The sequence below is a fragment of the Scylla paramamosain genome, chromosome 5 (assembly GCF_035594125.1).
Source record: "Scylla paramamosain isolate STU-SP2022 chromosome 5, ASM3559412v1, whole genome shotgun sequence".
NCBI lineage: Eukaryota > Metazoa > Arthropoda > Malacostraca > Decapoda > Portunidae > Scylla > Scylla paramamosain.
The window spans coordinates 27,312,556-27,331,613 of NC_087155.1; the positions used below are offsets into that span (position 1 = coordinate 27,312,556).

A 19,058-nucleotide genomic window follows, 5' to 3' on the forward strand; every position below is an offset into this window, starting at 1 on the left:
AGTGAGTGAAAAACAAAAATACCACGGAGCTCTCAGAATAATTGAAAGATGCAAGAAATCCTGAGCTTGTTGGGGAAAAAAATCATTGCTTCGCTTTGTCCTGTCAAAGGATGGAGGAAGAGGAAGAGAAAGAGGAAATAGGACGAGAGAAAAACTCAACAGGAAGTTTAGAAAAAAAAACTAGCGCAAAAAGAGAAAGATTTAAAGGAAAAGATTAATTGAATAACTGAAAGACTGATTGACTGACTTACGTGACAAAAAAGAAAGAAAATGAAAATGAAAAAAACAAAGTGCAAGAGTAAGAACTAACTCTTCCACTCATTATTACCTCACAGCTTCCTCACACCCACCCCAACCTTCACCCTCCCCATCACCATCACCATCACCTGAAGATGAACATGAAGTACGACACTCCTGTCACCACCAAACCTACTGATGTGCTTCCCTTTACCTTTTGTCCCTTCGTTTTCCCTTGTATGTGTGTGTGTGTGTGTGTGTGTGTGTGTGTGTGTGTGTGTGTGTGTGTGTGTGTGTGTGTGTGTGTGTGTAATCAATCCCGAACATTTCTCTCACTCTCTTTTGTTTATCTATCCCTCATCCTTTACTCCCGTCTTCCCCTCCTCCTCCTCCCCTCATCTTCTGCACCTCCCTGCTGTTTGATCGCCTCACCCTCACGCCCACACCACTCCCCTGACGCACCTCAAGGAAGGTACACACGGTGGGGGGGGGAGAGAGAGGGAGCGCTGCGCCTTATTTACAGGTGGGGAGTGGGGTGAACCAACTCCTCCCTCCCTCTTGTGTGCTAACCTCCCCGTGTGTGTGTGTGTGTGTGTGTGTGTGTGTGTTTCCTCGCCTCCCTGGACACCTGATCACAAGGGAGGGTAAACTTAATTACAGGTAACTGCCTTAAGTGATGTCCCACTATGCCCTGGAGGCAAATATTTATTTTTGACGCCTGTACCTGCGTTCCTAGCGCCTGACCTTCCCTTCCTTGTATACGCCCCCCTCCTTCTCTCCCTCCCTGCCTGCCTCAAACCCCGGTAATTGAAGGCTTAAGCTTTTCTGGGAGGGGATCACAATGTCGCATGCAGCTCCACACTCCAGAGGCATCAGTGCGGCTCCGCTGGCTGATTGTAGATGGGCCGATTCAACATGGATTAGATCAGATCCCACGCTGGTGACGCTCAATGGATACCTGCCGCGCAATCCACCACTGGAAGAGAAGCTGGGGGATGTTCGGGGATGCTTGGGGATGTTGGCAGGGAGGAATGCATGATGGGGATGAAAGGGTGACATGTGGGGATGCGGGGTATCAAAAAGGGTATTTACTCAGGGGATATGGTTCTAAATGGAAGGGGTGAGGAGAAAGCATGAGTTGTACCTACGTAAAGAGGAGGAATAAGGGTGAAATACTTGGGATGTGAGTGAAGGCATGAAAGGGTAACAAGAAGGAATGAGAGGCACCAAAAAGGATATATACTCGGGAGAAATTATTCTAAAGGGCGTGTGTTGAGGGAGTGAGAGGGTGAGGAGGGAGCATGATATGTACTTAAAGAGGATGAATGAAAGAGAAATGGCGGGGGGAGAGGCGTGATGGAATGAAATGGTGAAAAGAGAGGATGAGGGGCAGGAAGAGATACGCAGAAAGAAAGTGTTGTTGGAGAGAAGAAAGTGAGAGAAGGACAGGGCAAGAGGGGGCATGAGGAGTGCCTAAAGGGGAGGGACGGACTAAAAACACTGAAGGAGAGAAGAAAGAGGGAACAAAAAGGGTGACAAAAGAGGAATAGAAATAACAAAAAGAAGAAAGGAGGAAAAAAAGTGCAGGGAAATGGAAGAAAGTAATAGATTAAAATGATAATATACCACCGTGAGGGGAAACAAAGGAGGAAAAGACGAAGATAAGAATAAACAGATAAACTAGAAGTAAAATAGAAAAAAAAAACACAGATAGGAAAAAGTATCAAATATGCAAGCACCTTCACTGTGAATTTCCACGTATAGTTGTGTTTCCTTACAGGTGTGTTTCCTCGCTGCTCCCTCTGTCTTCTCTCCTCCCCTCCCTGCTGCCTCTCCTCCTCCTCCTCACTGTCCCTCCATGTATATTTCAAGTAATACAACACGATGGGATGCTCTCTCTCTCTCTCTCTCTCTCTCTCTCTCTCTCTCTCTCTCTCTCTCTCTCTCTCTCTCTCTCTAGAAATGGATTGTGACAGAACAGACACATTGCATCACACAGTCACCATCACCATCATCATCATCATCATCATCATCATCATCATCATCATCTCCTCCTCCTCCTCCTCTTCTCACTCTTCGTCTTTCCTTCAAGCAACTATTGGTCACTCTGGGAACTGTGGAGAAAAGAAATAACATCAGCATAAGGAAGACAGACTTTTATGTTACTTACGAGAATTGTGTCTGTCTGTCTGTCTGTCTGTCTGTCTGTGTTTATCTGTATGTCCTTCTTGATTGTTTGCTTGCTTGTTGCTTCTCTTTATTATTTATCTTCCGCGTCCTCCTTCTTTTCTTCCTCCTTTTCCTTTATCCATTCTTTTATTTAATATTTTCATTTCCTTTACTCTCTCTTATCTTCATTTCTTTCTAGTTCCACCTTGCCATATTTTCCTTACCTTCACCTTCTACTCCTTTCCTTTTTAACCTTTTTTTTTCTTCTTTCCTCCTTTTTTTTTCTTTTTTTCCTCTGTACCTTTCTAACTTCCCTATCTTTCCACATTCCCTCCTTCCTTCCTTCCTCATTTCTTTCCTTCCCTCAGGACAGAACCCATCACCCCCTGCTATTAGCCCCATCCATTTCTCTCCCAGACACGAGGCCTTGCAGTAGGTAAGACTAGCCGGGTTAAGGGCGCTGCTGGAGGGATGGGTGCTCCTCCTACGGGATTTATCTATCTGGTTATCTATTATCTTGCCTCTTTGTTTTTCTTGTAAGACGAAAACGGAGTGGATGCATCTTTCTCTTATCAGCTGTCAGTTGCTTAATTTAGTGCCCCCTTCATACACACACACACACACACACACACACACACACACACACACACACACACACACACACACGCACGGGAGAGGCAAAGGACAACTGAAAACGGGAAGTAAGGAGGCGCTCATTAAAGTAAAAGGAAAAGGGAAAAATAATTTGAAGCCACAATACATTTTAACTGCCGCTCATAAACTTGCATCAGATGGGGCCAGAGAGAGAGAGAGAGAGAGAGAGAGAGAGAGAGAGAGAGAGAGAGAGAGAGAGAGAGAGAGAGAGAGAGAGAGAAAGCAACCTCGACTCACCTTCAACGAAAAATTAAACCCGAAGGAAAACTTGAAATATAACTGTTCTTATCACGCACCTCTCTCTCTCTCTCTCTCTCTCTCTCTCTCTCTCTCTCTCTCTCTCTCTCTCTCTCTCTCGTTCTCTTCCTCCCATCTCCTTCATTATCCCCCCCTCCCCTCCCTCAAACTTTCCCTTCTGTCTTTCCTCTTCTCTCTTATTCTCTTTCTATCTCTTCCTTCCCCCTCCCGCACTCTTTCCTTTCCTTCTTCCCTTCCTCCTTCAGTCTTTCTCTTTTCCTCTCCTTCTTACTTTTTCCCACACTACTTTTTTTCTTTCTCCCGTCTTTACTCTCTCTCTCTCTCTCTCTCTCTCTCTCTCTCTCTCTCTCTCTCTCTCTCTCTGCACATGTTCTTCCCCATCCAATATATCCCTTTTCCGCCCTCTCTCCCTTTCTCTCTCCCTATCTCCCTCTCCATTCTCTTTCCTTCCCTCTTTCCATCTCCTTCTCTCACTTCATTTGCTCTTCTTCCCTCACACCTCTCTTCTCTTTCCATGTTTTCTCCTCCCTTTCCTTTCTATCTGCCTCTGCACCAATTTTCTTCCATTCCTAGTCTTTCACTCTTCGTTTCTTCCCCAATCCTTTTTTTTTTTTCCTTATTCTCTTCTTCCATTTATTCATTTGTCTAAATGCATCCTTCTTTCCTTCGTTATTTCTTTCTTCTAATCTGCTATATTGTTTTTCTTTGTTGGCTTTCTTGTGTGTGTGTGTGTGTGTGTGTGTGTGTGTGTGTGTGTGTGTGTGTGTGTGTGTGTGTGTGTGTGTGTGTGTGTGTGTGTGTGTGTGTGTGTGTGTGTGTGTGTAAATAAATTATGGGTACACGTATGCAACAAGCATGCCAAAGAGAGCAACACACACACACACACACACACACACACATACACACATGTAGTTGTTACTAGATATTGACTGCTAAAATATTCATCAGAGGTGTATAATATGTATGAATCAAAAACAAAAAATATAAACACTAAAATTTAATACAAAGACACGCATGAAAATACATAAAATAAATAACTGACGTCACGTGAGGAATACAAAAAAGGAAAGAAAAGAAACAGAGTAATAATGTCAAAGAAAAAAAAAACATGCAGAAAAATATTCAGCAAACGATGGCAGAGAGAGAGAGAGAGAGAGAGAGAGAGAGAGAGAGAGAGAGAGAGAGAGAGAGAGAGAGAGAGAGAGAGAGAGAGACCTACGTACTTTAAAAATCTACAAACTGTCCCCTCCTCTCTCTCTCTCTCTCTCTCTCTCTCTCTCTCTCTCTCTCTCTCTCTCTCTCTCTCTCTCTCTCTCTCTCTCTTACACACACACACACACACACACACACACACACACACACACACAAAGACAAATGAGATCTCAGTTTCCTCATTAAGATACGCGGACGAACAAGACGAAGAATACGAAGGAAAAACCCGCAAAAAAGGCACAGATGAGGGAGAGAATGTTACACAGGATGGTGCTTCTCTCATAATCTTACTTAATTTAGCCCAGGTAATTATTCACACGCTGAGGAGGCTCCGGGGACACACACACACACAAACACACACACACACACACACACACACACACACACACACACACACACACACACTGGAGTATCTCTCTCTCTCTCTCTCTCTCTCTCTCTCTCTCTCTCTCTCTCTCTCTCTCTCTCTCTCTCTCTCTCTCATATCAACAAGTTCTTTTCTTCTTCTGCCCCTCCCTCAGGAAATATTACACCGGAGTGGGCTGATTTACTCCTTCCGCTATCTGTACTTCGCCAGGAGGAGGAGGAGGAGGAGGAGGAGGAGGAGGAGGAGGAGGAGAACACTGTGCCTTTAGTCTATTACTTATGCCGTGAAGGAATCTCTCTCTCTCTCTCTCTCTCTCTCTCTCTCTCTCTCTCTCTCTCTCTCTCTCTCTCTCTCTCTCTCTCTCTCTCTCTTGATAAATCTGAATGAGAGGAAGAGAGACGAGAGCCGAGAACAGGAACAAAGAACAAAAGAATAAAAACGAAAAGAACAAGAACAAAAGAATTAGAAAAGAAGAAACAATAAGCTGAATCAATAAACAAACAGAAAGAATAAAAGAAATAAATAAATAAATACCAAAAAAGGGAATAAATATACAAACATACAAAGAAACAGAACAAATGAACGAACGAACGAACGAACGAACGAAAGAAAGAAATAAAAAAAGCAAAAAATAAATTGATGGATGGAGACACAAAACGCAGGAAAAAAATAAATAAAGACACAAGGAGACGAAGAGATAAAAAGGAATAAATGGAAGGAAGGGAAGAAAGGAAGAAACGTCAGCCAAAGACAAAGGAAAAGACAAATGATAGGATGAAAAGGGAAAATAAATCATGGACGAAATGGAGGAATTAAGAAAAGACGGAAGAGGAGGAGGAGGAGGAGGAGGAGGAGATGCGAAAGAAAAGTAAAAGATGGAAGGAATTACCGAGGAAGAAAGGAAGAAAGGAAAAGGAGGTGAGATTGAAAAGAAGAAGCTGTTGGGCGAGGAACAAGGACAGACCGTCTCTCTCTCTCTCTCTCTCTCTCTTTGTGGCAATAAAATCCCGAATGAAGTTTTCCACCCGACGTGTGTGTGTGTGTGTGTGTGTGTGTGTGTGTGTGTGTGTGTGTGTGTGTGTGTGTGTGTGTGTGTGTGTGTGTGTGTGTGTGTGTGTGTGTGTGTGTGTGTGTGTGTGTGTGTGTGTGTGTGTGTGTGTGTGTGTGTGTGTGTGTGTGTGTGTGTGTGTGAGTAGGGCGTACATTAGCTGGAACTGGATGAAAGAACAATGAAAGGAAAGCAAGTAAGGCACGTGAAGGAAGGAGAAAATTGAGGTACGTAAGTAACAAGAATATATGAATGAATTACACAGGAGAGAGAGAGAGAGAGAGAGAGAGAGAGAGAGAGAGAGAGAGAGAGAGAGAGAGAGAGAGAGAGAGAGAGAGAGAGAGAGAGAGAGAGAGAGAGAGAGAGAGAGAGAGAAACTGAACACCTGAAGGAAAAAAAAATAAAGAAAAAAAGAAAAAAAAACGTTGAATGATGCAAATTTACGAACTTTTTAACTTTCTTTTTTTTTCAACTTAAAAATGTGAAGTCTCGAAGGAAGAAAGGAGTCTTGCGTTATGCAGAGGAAGGGAGAAATGAGCGTCTTATGTTAAGTATACAGGTAAGAGCACTAAGACCATAATACCACGTCACTCCTCCTTAGGTATGCGAGGGTATATGAAACAGGAGAGTGAAAATGAGAGAGAGAGAGATAAAAAAAAAAAAAAAAAAACACTTGCATTAGCTTCCTCACAGACTCAGGAAAGCGTGACAGAGGAGTGTGACTGAGTGTGATGTGGATGTGGATGGATGGCTATGTAGGTGGATAGCTGACTTGGGTGTTGGGTGATAGCAGAGGTGTGGATAGTGAATGTGAGTTTAGGTGGAGTTATGAAAGTGGAGTAGTCGGTGGTATGGATGGTGGTGGTTATGGATGAGGTAGTGATGGAGTTAATACTGGTAGAGGAGGTAGCGGTGATAGTGATGGTGGTCATGACAGTGGCAAGTTAAGAGGTAGTACGTACTGCAGAGGTAGTTAGCGATGGTGATAGCTGTGATTTATTGGTAGAAGTGGCAAGTTCAATTAAGTTACTAGTCAAAATGTGGTAATGGAGGCAGTGGTAATAATGATGAAAACTCAGAAAGGTGGTAAAAATAGCAAATTAAATGATGTTAATATTGAAGTAGTAGTGGAAACAGTGGTAAACAATGGCGATAATTGAAACTGGTAGGAAAAACAACAAATTAAACGCAGTGGTAGTGAACACGGTGACAGTAATGCTGAAAATTGAGATTGCTCGTAGAAACATCATATTAAACTGAATCTCTAGTCGCAGATGGAGAGATGCTGGTGACGGAGGCAATGGCAGTGACAGTGAAGGTACCAGGGGCAGCTTTCCTAGGGCCTCACCACGCACCATTGCTCCCCTTCACCCTGGCTGTTCCCGTCCCTTCCACAACATTAAGGAAGGCACGCTAACTTCACCCCGGCCTCCTAACAAATGCCCGACACTTGCAGAATGGAAATGTCTTCGCCACGACCCTCGGAGTACTGTTAATTAAAAGTTTATGTCCGAGTGACGGGTGGCGGTGGGGCAATTTGGGGAGGAAGAGGTAAGGAAGAGGGCAAGACTGGGTTTGTGTGGGGCGTGCTAGGCGGGTTTGGGAGATTTGATGGCTAAGAAATGTGGTGTAGTTTGGTGGAGGTAAAGGAGTGAAGAGGGAAATGGGGAATCAGTTTTATAAAAGGGAAGTTTAGGTGGTAAGGTGGGAGGGAGTGTTTGATGTTATGGGGGTGAGAGCAGCACAAAGTGGATGATGCAGGAAGGGTGGTGGGAGGTTCAGAAAGATAACTGGGATAGGAAATGGATGAGAGAAGAAAAAAAGAAAGGCAGCTGGAGTAATAAAATAGCATAAAAACTTTACGAAGATATCAAAGCGAAAAATTGAAAAAAAAAAGATCAAACCACGTCCATTTCACTTTTATCACAATTAGCCAAACATTTCAGCGACGGAATTCTAACATACACACTCACTCACTTTATCATGAATACAAGACGGCCAGGTTCTCTCATAGCTATTCCGTGTCTTTCTCATAAACCTTGAAGAACTGCATGCATAAAACATACATTCTACACTCCCACTCTTCCGCCAAGTCAGTTTCGATCAAGTTAGAAGTAAGGCCAGTATTCTGAGACGCTTTGCTCTCTCATCACGACTACTCGTATTACCGAAGGCCACAGAGATGATTAGCCGCGTTCTCAAGACTGTTTCTCCTGTTAAAAAGTTCTCTGACTGCTGTTTGGTACACCTTTCCTTAATTACTAATCACTCTGAGTACTTAATCTACAGTCACTTACGTAGAAATTGCAAAATGTGTCCTTTTTAATCCCTGTCTTTCTTGTAGATGCTTATAATTATTTCATGTATGACTTCTGGTGGTGTTAATTGTTTCGCATCGCAGTGAAAAGGGTTATTAATTTAAAAAATCTTATTAGACTGTCACTAGAAACGAAAAAAATATCCTTAAAAGCCCGTGCAATTTTAACTACTAGAGCCTTTTCAAAGTAGTGGAGGTGCGGTGCAGAGTTGGTCAGATCATCCCTGGGCATCTGCAGCATTTCTTCGCCACACCCCGCCAGCCTTGTGCAGGAGCCTCGTCTGGACGCGTTCTTCCCTGTAGAACACCTCGCATGTGGTCTTGAGCTTTATTTGGTGCGTCAGTATGAAGACAAAGCAAGTTGCATCTCACTCCATCAGCTCCCTCGTCACTTCCTTACTCTCGTCTGGCGTTTTAATGTTGCAGAGGAGATTAACATATGCATGCAAGGAATATGAATGCAATATATATTCTCTTTAATTTTATATTGTGATCACCGAGTATTCACCTTCCGTGTATCATCACCGTTTTATTTTTTATTCACTATCATCTCTGTATTCATTATTTCATCAAAGAAGATTAAAATATGCATGTAAAGAATATAAATGTATTATTCCCTTAAATTTATCATCGTGATCATCGTGTATTTGCCTCCCGTGTATCACCACCATTTCATTCTTGTTCACCATTATCTCTCTCATGAGTATTCACTGTCTTCCCATCTCTTCATCTCACCATACTTAGTCACCATCCATTAACTATCTCTTCCTTCTCATTTGATTTTAATTAACACAAGATCTCACCAGTATCTTCAGTCTTTTAACAATTTTACACCGGCGAACCTCTGCAACACACCCTGCCATCTCTTATTTTCTCCTCCTCCTCCTCCTCCTCCTCCTCCTCCTCCTCCTCCTCCTCCTCCTCCTCCTCCTCCTCTTCCTCCTCCTCCTCCTCTTCCTCCTCCCGCGAAGACTTGGGACACTTTCAAGAGAGTATCAAGTCAACTCCACAACTTAAAAGTGCCCTTGTTTTTTTTCAGGGGGAGACTTCTTCAGACTTTCTCCCTCGTGGTGCAGCGGTATTAGTGCGTATCGGGTTTTCTTTTATACCCTCAACTTTTTTTTTTTTCCATTTCTCGCCTCGCCTTTGTGTAAAACGCTGTCAAGAAAAATGAACAGAAAGAAATGAAATTAATATCCTCCGTAATATTGTAATAACTTCTCCGAAACGTCTCTCCAGATTATCTTTTTTTAATTCTTTTTTGACACACACACACACACACACACACACACACACACACACACACACACACACACACACACACACACAAACTTTTATTACAATCTTTCTTCTTCCTCTTCCTTTTTCTCTTTCTCTTCCTCCTCCTACTCCTCCTCCTCTTCCCCCCACTCCTCATCCTCCTTTTTAATATCCCCTCAATTTCGCCGCGGAAGGAGAAGAATGAGGGCAATATTATTCTCTCTTCCGGATATTCCTCCTCGCTGGCTTATATAAAAAAAAGACTAGAAAAAATATGAAAGCAGCACAATTTGCACTCTTACTGTCCCTCCTCCTCTTTTCATTCACGTTAGTTATGAAAGGAGGAACTGAGAGAGAACATAGAAGAGAGGGACTGAGAGAAAAGAGGAAGGACGGGCTTAGGATAGCATCAGTAGTGCTCTCTCTCTCTCTCTCTCTCTCTCTCTCTCTCTCTCTCTCTCTGATCTTCCCGATGCTCGCCCACTCAGCGGCAGAGACACAGCTAATCCCGCCGCTGCCACCACTTAATACGACTGCCAATGCTGCCCTTAGTTTGCAATCACTGCGTATCCTGCTTTCATGTCACTGTTTGCTAGAGTGACATTGTCTTTTGTCTTAACTGACATGACGAGGGCATTAGCAACGAAAATCCAATATCACCACTATTATTAATGCCACTGTCAATGCAAAAACTACCACACTCGTTATTATCACTATCACCTTCATTATCACTAACACAACACCCTCTGCCACCATAACCACCACTAGTACAATCACTGCCTCCATCACCACCATAATCCTCTCTCACTATCATTAAAATGTAATTAAGCATGTATCATCACTGAGAGAGAGAGAGAGAGAGAGAGAGAGAGAGAGAGAGAGAGAGAGAGAGAGAGAGAGAGAGAGAGAGAGAGAGAGAGAGAGAGAGAGAGAGAGAGAGAGATACAAAATTGTCCAATGTAATACAACTCGAACAAACCTCTTCTCTCCGAACCCAAGATGTGTAGCATATATTCTACTGTTGGAAATACAAATATATACTCGACAATTCGATCACCGATACTTGTCCTTACCGAGAGGAGCCACGACTGTGCAGATGTTCGGTGTCAGATGAACATGAAGTGGGGTGGTATTTACCTGAAATAAAAATAAGAATAGAATTAAAAAGGATGTTAAAGCAAACAAGAGGGTAAAATAAGAAGATTAAAGCACAGAAAATGAGATTATACTGAAAAGGACACTATGCACAAATGTAAATTAAATTAGAAAGATGAAAAATGAGAGGGAGATTAAAATGAACTGCAGACTAAAACTGGAAAGGAGACTAAAATAAAAATGCACTATAATAAGTCATACTAGGAAGAAAGGGAAAAAAAAAACAGGATACAACAAAGAGAAAATTAAAGTGAAGCAACAAAGGTATAGATACAAAACAAAATAATAATAGCAGAAAGCAATAATAGATAGATTAATACATAAGGACACACACACACACACACACACACACACACACACACACACACATATATATATATATATATATATATATATATATATATATATATATATATATATATATATATATATATATATATATATATATATATATATATATATATATATATAGATGAGGATAAACCAAGACAAAAAAAAAACGATGAAAAACAAGGATGGAAAGGCAGGTGAATGGAGAGAATGAAAACAATTGAAAAAAAAATAAATAAAAATAACATTGTGATAGAAAGACGTGATTAAAAAAGACACTGAAAACCAAACGAATACAAAAGATAAAGAAAAAAAATGAGATAGGGAAGATGGAGAGAACAATACGATGGAAAGTCAAGTAAAAACAAACAGAGGGAAAAGATGGGTAGATAAAAAAAACAACTTCAAGAAAAATAAAAACATATGATAGAAAGATGCATAGAAAAATAGGAAAAAAATATATATGAAAAGAAAAACACAGATACTGTTCTCTCTCTCTCTCCCCCTCGATATAAATAACAATTCTTTTCAAAACATGAACAGAACGAGAACAAAAAAATGCGACAAAGCAAAAACGCGGCTGTAACCCCATCTGCTGCAGCCTCAGGTAAGGTCAATTTCACCACACGAGGCAAGCTAAAACCAGCAGAAAAACAATGCAAACAAACAAGTCAACAAGTGGATATGTGAAAGAAAAAATAACAAAGACCATAAACAAATAAAGATACATGTTTTAGAGTGATGAAAACAACAACAACAACAACAACAATAACAAAATAAGGGGAGGGAGATTCACTAGAAAGAGGGACGTGTAAACGTGTGGAAGAGAAGAATGGAAGGTAGAAGAGGGAAGAGAGAGAGGAGATTGGATGAATGGTAAAGCTGAGAGATAGAAAGAGTGGAAGAAGTGGGAGTAAGAAGAGCGGGAAAGAACAACAATTTATGCCAAGAATGTCATTACGGAAGGAGAAACTGAGTTAGAGAAAGAGGGAGGAATGGGTGGAGCAAACAGAAGGAACAGAGAGAGAATTGAGGAAGGAGGAGGAGGAGGAGGAGGAGGAGGAGGAGGAGGAGGAGGAGGAGGAGGAGGAGGAAGAGGAGGAGGAGGAGGAGGAGGAGGAGGAGGAGGAGGAGGAGGAGGAGGAGGAGGAGGAGGAGGAGGAGGAGGAGAAGGAGAAGGAGAAGGAGAAGGAGAAGGAGAAGGAGAAGGAGAGAGGAGGAGGTGGTAAGAAGGGAAACAGGAGAGCAAAAAAAAAATCAGAATTGCGAAAGTTTGATAAGAACAGAGAGAAGGACGGAGAAATAAAGAAAAATGCAGTAAAGACGCGGCAAAGAGAGGGAGGGGAAAGAAATAAGAAAAAAATCATTAAAAAGTGAGAAGAAATAGGAGGGAAGCAAGAGAGAGAGAGAGAGAGAGAGAGAGAGAGAGAGAGAGAGAGAGAGAGAGAGAGAGAGAGAGAGAGAGAGAGAGAGAGAGAGAGAGAGAGAGAAACAGGAACGAAAAGGTGGAAGAATAAAAAGTAAAAAAAATGTTTTGATATTTACGACACGACGGCAAAGCATCAAGAGAGAGAGAGAGAGAGAGAGAGAGAGAGAGAGAGAGAGAGAGAGAGAGAGAGAGAGAGAGAGAGAGAGAGAGAGAGAGAGTAGGTGAAGGAGCTCATCTTTTATTTCTTCCCCCACCACTTGTTTGCTCCTCGTGACCACTGACAGCAAGAGACAGAGGAGGGAGTGACTGGACAGCATCTCAGAGCCAGGCAGATCAAGAAGGCAACAGACACGACTCTAAATCTCACTTATGACAAGAGTGAGGTGACAATAAGGAACAGTGAGGTGACAATACAAGGGAGACAAAAGAGAGGACAACTGGGGATAACTTTGCAATCCCTTAAGGTAATCTAAGGGTTCTCAGTGATTTAAGAGATATAGGTTAAGAAGAGAATGGGTGGCAGTTGATATCAGTAAGTGAAGGGGCGAGGAGGTGGATGAAAGTAACTTAGCAATAACTGAAGGAGATTACCAGTGTGATTAAAAATTATGTGAGGGTACTGAGAGAGAGAGAGAGAGAGAGAGAGAGAGAGAGAGAGAGAGAGAGAGAGAGAGAGAGAGAGAGAGAGAGAGAGAGAGAGAGAGAGAGAGGAACGGAAAGACAGAGAGAGAAACGGAGACAGACAAAAAGAGACAAACAGACAAAAAAGAGACAAACACATAAAAAAACAGAAGCAGACAGATAAACAAAGGGCAGAGAGAGAGAGAGAGAGAGAGAGAGAGAGAGAGAGAGAGAGAGAGAGAGAGAGAGAGAGAGAGAGAGAGAGAGAGAGAGAGAGAAAGTAAAGAAAAAGAAAAAGAAAAAGAAACAGAAACACTAAAAGAAAACGAGCGCAAGAATGTGAGAAGGAGAGACTCAAAAAATACCTGGTGCTGGAGGGGAGGAGAGGGATAAGTGGGAATGAGTGGGAGGCAGGAGAGCTACAGCCAGGGAGGGAGAGAGGGAGAGGAGGGAGAGGAGGGCGGGAAGAGTCATAGCGGCGGGAGGAACCAACCCATTTGTCATCATCACCACCTGGCGGTCCATCCCCCCTCGTTAAGGCCTCTCCCATCCCTCTCCCATCCTCTCTCTCTCTCTCCCTTCTCACATCAACCACCCACCTCAAGGTCCCCTCCCACCTACCCCCAACTGGCCCAACCATCCCGCGCTCTCAGGTTCACACGTTTCAGAGAGGGAGGATGAGGGGGTGGGTGAGGGGAAGGGGTGCATGATGGGGAGGAGGGAGAGGAAGAACGGGAGCATGGGAGGAGGAAGGGAACACAGAGGGCAGGATAATGAAAATGGGTTGAATATTGACAGGACAGAAAAGAGAGGGGAAAAAGGAAGACGTAAGGGAAAAAGGAGAATGGAAAATAGATATGGAAAAGAGGAGAGAAAAAGAAATAGGTGATGATAGAGATAGTGGAAATAGGTGGAATTTTGACAGGTTAGTAAAAAAAAAAAAAAAAAAAAAAAAGGGGGAGAAGAGAAAAGGCGTATGAAAAGAGAAAAGAAAGAAAAAAAGAGATGAGGATAACGGAAATTAACTGTCAGAAAAGAAAGGAAGAAGAGAAAATGCAAAAGAAAAAGAGGAAGAGGAACACGAGAAGAAATGGAAATAGGAAAAACAGAAATAGACAGAAATTGAGAACTGACAGGAAAATAAAGAAGAGAAAGGGATGTGAGAGGGAAAGGGAGGGAGAGAGGAAGGAAGGAAGGAAGGAGAAAAGTTGTATAAAAGGAGGGAAAGGAGAAAGGACGAGAGGAGGAGGCGGGTGTGCGGTAGAGAGGGGGACTTAAATAAAAAGTTTCCGAAGTTGAAGGAGAGGAATGAGGAAAACGAGAGTGGGCTTCGGGAGGTGAGATAGGAGGGGATAAAGAATGGGATGATAAGGAGGAGAGTTAAGAGAGGAACAAAGCGAATGAAGGGAGGAGGAAAAATGAACGTTATGGTAGAAAATACGGGAGAGAGAGAGAGAGAGAGAGAGAGAGAGAGAGAGAGAGAGAGAGAGAGAGAGAGAGAGAGAGAGAGAGAGAGAGAGAGAGAGAGAGAGAGAGAGAGAGAGAGAGAGAGTTATAGAAAAGGAACAAAATGATAAAAGAAAAATATTAAAAGATAAATAAAAATAAAAACTCATATGTTGCAAAAAGGGAAATAAATGAAAATATATGAAAGAACACAAAAATGGAGAAAGTAACGATAACAAGGACAGCAACTAGTGAAGGATAAGAAGAAAGAAAGAAAGAAAGAAAGAAAGAGAGAGAGAAAGAAAAAAAGGAAAAAGACACAGACAGACAGACAGACAGACAGACAGACAGACAGACAGACAGACAGAAGGGAAGGAAGCAGGAAGGAAAAAAGTCAAACACGAAAACACAAAAACATATTATAATAACAATATGAAACACACACACACACACACACACACACACACACACACACACACACAATTGATTTTGTTTTTCTGACTCATAATGCAGAAACTTTACACTTTCTACAAACGCACACAGCTGGGCAACCTCACACACACACACACACACACACACACACACACACACACACACACGAAGCCGCCCACCATATCCTCCGCCGCCATTCGCCCGCACTGCCCATATCCTCTGTGAGCTCCAGCTGCCGCCCACCATCAGGATACACACACACACACACACACACACACACACACACACACACAGGTAATGTTCTCTTTCACCGCCGTCACGCGAGGCCACGATAGCTTATATAACGTGAGAGAGAGAGAGAGAGAGAGAGAGAGAGAGAGAGAGAGAGAGAGAGAGAGAGAGAGAGAGAGAGAGAGAGAATTATGCCGTTTTACAATTCGACGAGTTTAAGTAAACATCTACGTTCATTTTCTCCGCAGCGGGACGTCACTGTGTTTACGGAGGGAGGGACGACCACCACCACTACCAACACCACCACCACCACCAGGGACGGGGAGATAAATCCATCTGTCAGTTCACCAGTCACTTAGGAACTCCTTTGGTTAGACCTATTCTTCCCTCTCCCTCTTTCCTTTCCTTATTTCCCCGGTTCTCTCTCGGCTTCACTTCGTCAACTTCGAGTCCAAGGCGGCGGTGAAGTGAGTCTCGTGATCATGTGTAAACAATGCTCAAATTCCAGTGTTGTTTGTCCTGTCATCAGAGTAATTCCTCGCTTCGTTACCTTCAAGTGTAAGGCTCCGGGGAACTGAATCTCGTGTACAGTTAAATTTCAGTTAGTGCTCGAATTTTACTCAGTTATTGTGAGTGTTGGTGTAATAGTGTCTCCTCGATAGTGAGACCGCAGATCATACTATACTTTTTCTAATCGAGTGGTAGATAACTGGAATAGACTCGATAATCAGGTCACAAGTGCCAAGTCAACAGGGATCTTTAAAATATTAGGAAAATTTTATGGATAGGGATGATAGGTGGATACATGCAGGTATGTTATGAAGGAAATATCACGCGTAGACTCATTGGGTTTTTGCAGTTTCCTTTGTTCTTATCTCTCATTAAGCCGTGCCAGCATCTCCCTCTCCTCTCTCTCAAGGACACACTCGCCTCACGTGGGATGCTGTCAGGACGCGCGCTGCTCACACCCCCTAAGGACATTAACATCGCCCGTCCAGGAAATTCCACCAAACCGGCAACAACAATAATAATAAAAGTCCAGAATCTGATGTGTGTGCGCCGAGAATATTCAATTTCCCAAGCCCGTCGCCGTGCATTAGATGGAAATTATAAATCCGTCCATTATTGGCTCATAAAGTGTTCCTGGGCTGGACGTGCGCGCCTCTAAAGCATTATATATCATGCCGGGACGCCGTGACACGACTTTCAACTCTGCCACACTCCGTTAAGCCATGGCTGGCGGATGATGATAGGCTCCCAGCGTCCCCCAGCCTCTGCCTCGTCCCCCAGGCACTCCCCCATGGCTCTGGGCACCCTGCTGCAGTATTTGCACACTGAGCACACACAGAACTGGCACAGATGAGAATCAGCACAACAAACACACACCACTGCATTTTTTATGAGTGCACAGAAGGCTGAGTTAATTGCGTGGATATCAGTGTAGTATACGTACATGCAGTTACCATCAACATTGATAACAAACATCAACAACAAGAGCAATAACAAGCAGCAACAAAATCACCAGGTATATATATTTACAGCGCCGCGCTATCACGTCACAACCATCACACAACACCGAGGGGGAAAAATGTATTGTTTCTGGCGTTGCTCTCCGCTGCTGGCGTAGCGCGGACCGACGTGCTGTGTTGTGCTGTGCTGCGTTGTGATGTGCTGAGAGGTGCTGCAATCGTCCCTCCACGCTCTCTCTCTCTCTCTCTCTCTCTCTCTCTCTCTCTCTCTCTCTCTCTCTCTCTCTCTCTCTCTCTCTCTCTCTCACTGCCTGCCTACCTGCCTCTCTCCCTCCCTCTCTACCCCTCACACTCCCAGGTCACATATCGAATGAATAATGTTGTATTGGTGTGGGAAATGAAAATACATGACACTAGCATGACCTAGTAATGCATGTCTGTTTATGTAATGTATCTGTATGTGTATATGATGTGTATGTTTGTTTGTGATATGTATACAGGATTGTACTTGTATGTATGCATGTATGTTATATATATATATATATATATATATATATATATATATATATATATATATATATATATATATATATATATATATATATATATATGTATTCTTTTACGCGTACGAGGCAGGAGAAAAGCACCAAAATTACATAACTAAAACTACGTTGCCGTTCATAAATATAAAGTTTGACAGAAAAGAAAATGTATGTACGAGTATGTATGTTTGTATGTAATAAGTATGACTGCATGTTCCTTGAAGCTATCCGTCTTAAATCTACCCACTTACTCAGACACTGACGTCACCTTCATCAGCAGGATTGTCCCTCATTTTGCAACACGAATACCCGGCATAACGGAAATCATACCACACGTAATTTACATATGAGGTACTGAGCATACGAGGGTAGCAAACACACACACACACACACACACACACACACACACACACACACACACACACACACACACACACACACACACACACACACACACACACACACACACACACACACACAGGAACTCTCCATCACCGCAAACTAAGGTGACCCACTACTACCCTGCCAAACTCCCTTCCTCTCTCGTCTATACCTCTCCCTCTTCCTCCTCTCATCGTTCACCCATCCCTTCTCCGACCCTCCCTGCGCCCTCCCCGTCCACGGTAGAGGGATGGAAAGTGACAGACAGAAAACTAGTGGTAAAAATCATCCCTCCCTGAAAGTCTCAATAAAGGTTCATGTCCTGGCTTGCTAAGTCAGCCTCCATGAAGTTAGATGTTCAAAGCCGCCGCCGCGTTTTATTTCTGCTCACTCACTCTCATGTTGACCTTCCACCGCAGCCTCGTACGTAGCGTGTGTGTGTGTGTGTGAGTGTGTGTGTGTGTTATCTATGTAAGGCTCGTGGTGTCTGGCTTATCTGTTTTTTTTTTTTTTGCATCTTTTCCCGTCAGCTTTCCGTCAGCATTCCCTCCAGCATCCACCATGCTATTGAATATTTGCCGGGCGTGTCTTGTCGTTCTGTTCATTGATACTCTTATGTTAAATTTATCAACTTTTTATTCCTTTTCTTGATACAGCAAGTTACATCCTGTACAAAACTTGGCATATGCCACGATCACATCTATATGTCTGTACATGTTTATTGATCCCTACATCTGTCATTAATTGTATACCCAAAATGATGAGATTCTTAGGAAGGAGCCGTCACTATACAACACTCAGTTTTAAAAAATCTATAGCAAAAAATATAAAAAGATATATAAAATATTTTCACTATGAAAATTTATCAGGAAAACGCAATGGAGGAGAGCAGGCGTGTGGCGGCAAGCAGGTGGCCGCGCCGAGGCTCAGGAGCGAGACTCATCGAATATCAAGTCAGGAGAGATCTGTGCTGTCAGTGCTGTTTTCCTCCAACATATGCTATCTCTCTATTTTTGTACACTGTATTGTTCATGTCAAGTTCAGAGAACACGCTGGTTGCTTTCTTTCATTCAGCTCTGATAAATTTAATATATTTGCATCACAACATCCGATAACCCCAGTTTTACACACACACACACACACACACACACACACACACATATATATATATATATATATATATATATATATATATATATATATATATATATATATATATATATATATATATATATATATATATATATATATATATATATATATATACAAAGGTGTGTTATTTCTTCGTCTGGCATTGCAGGTGAGGCGCAAAAATCCCGCATGAGGGCCTCGACGCGTCAGCAATTGCTCTTCCTGGCCAGTAAATTAACTTCCTTTTGTCTAATACATCAGCAGGCGGCGCATTCAGCGTGTTGACTCGCGCGGTCATTTTTCAGGCGCTCTGCAAACACCATCTTGTCCTCGCAGTAACAACAACTACAAACTCTCCAAAAGGACTCA

At 42.7% G+C, this 19,058-nt stretch overlaps 1 protein-coding gene across 7 annotated transcripts in view; it reads right to left on the reverse strand.

Annotated features, from left to right (window-relative positions):
- The window catches only part of LOC135100760 (Ig-like and fibronectin type-III domain-containing protein 2), a 393,660-nt gene that overhangs the window by 181,792 nt on the left and 192,810 nt on the right, over window positions 1-19,058 (reverse strand). For all 7 annotated transcript variants that reach the window (XM_064004013.1, XM_064004012.1, XM_064004018.1 and 4 more), the window contains one exon: window positions 10,596-10,659. The gene's annotated coding sequence lies outside the window, so the exon portion shown is untranslated. The remainder of the gene's footprint in view (window positions 1-10,595; window positions 10,660-19,058) is intronic.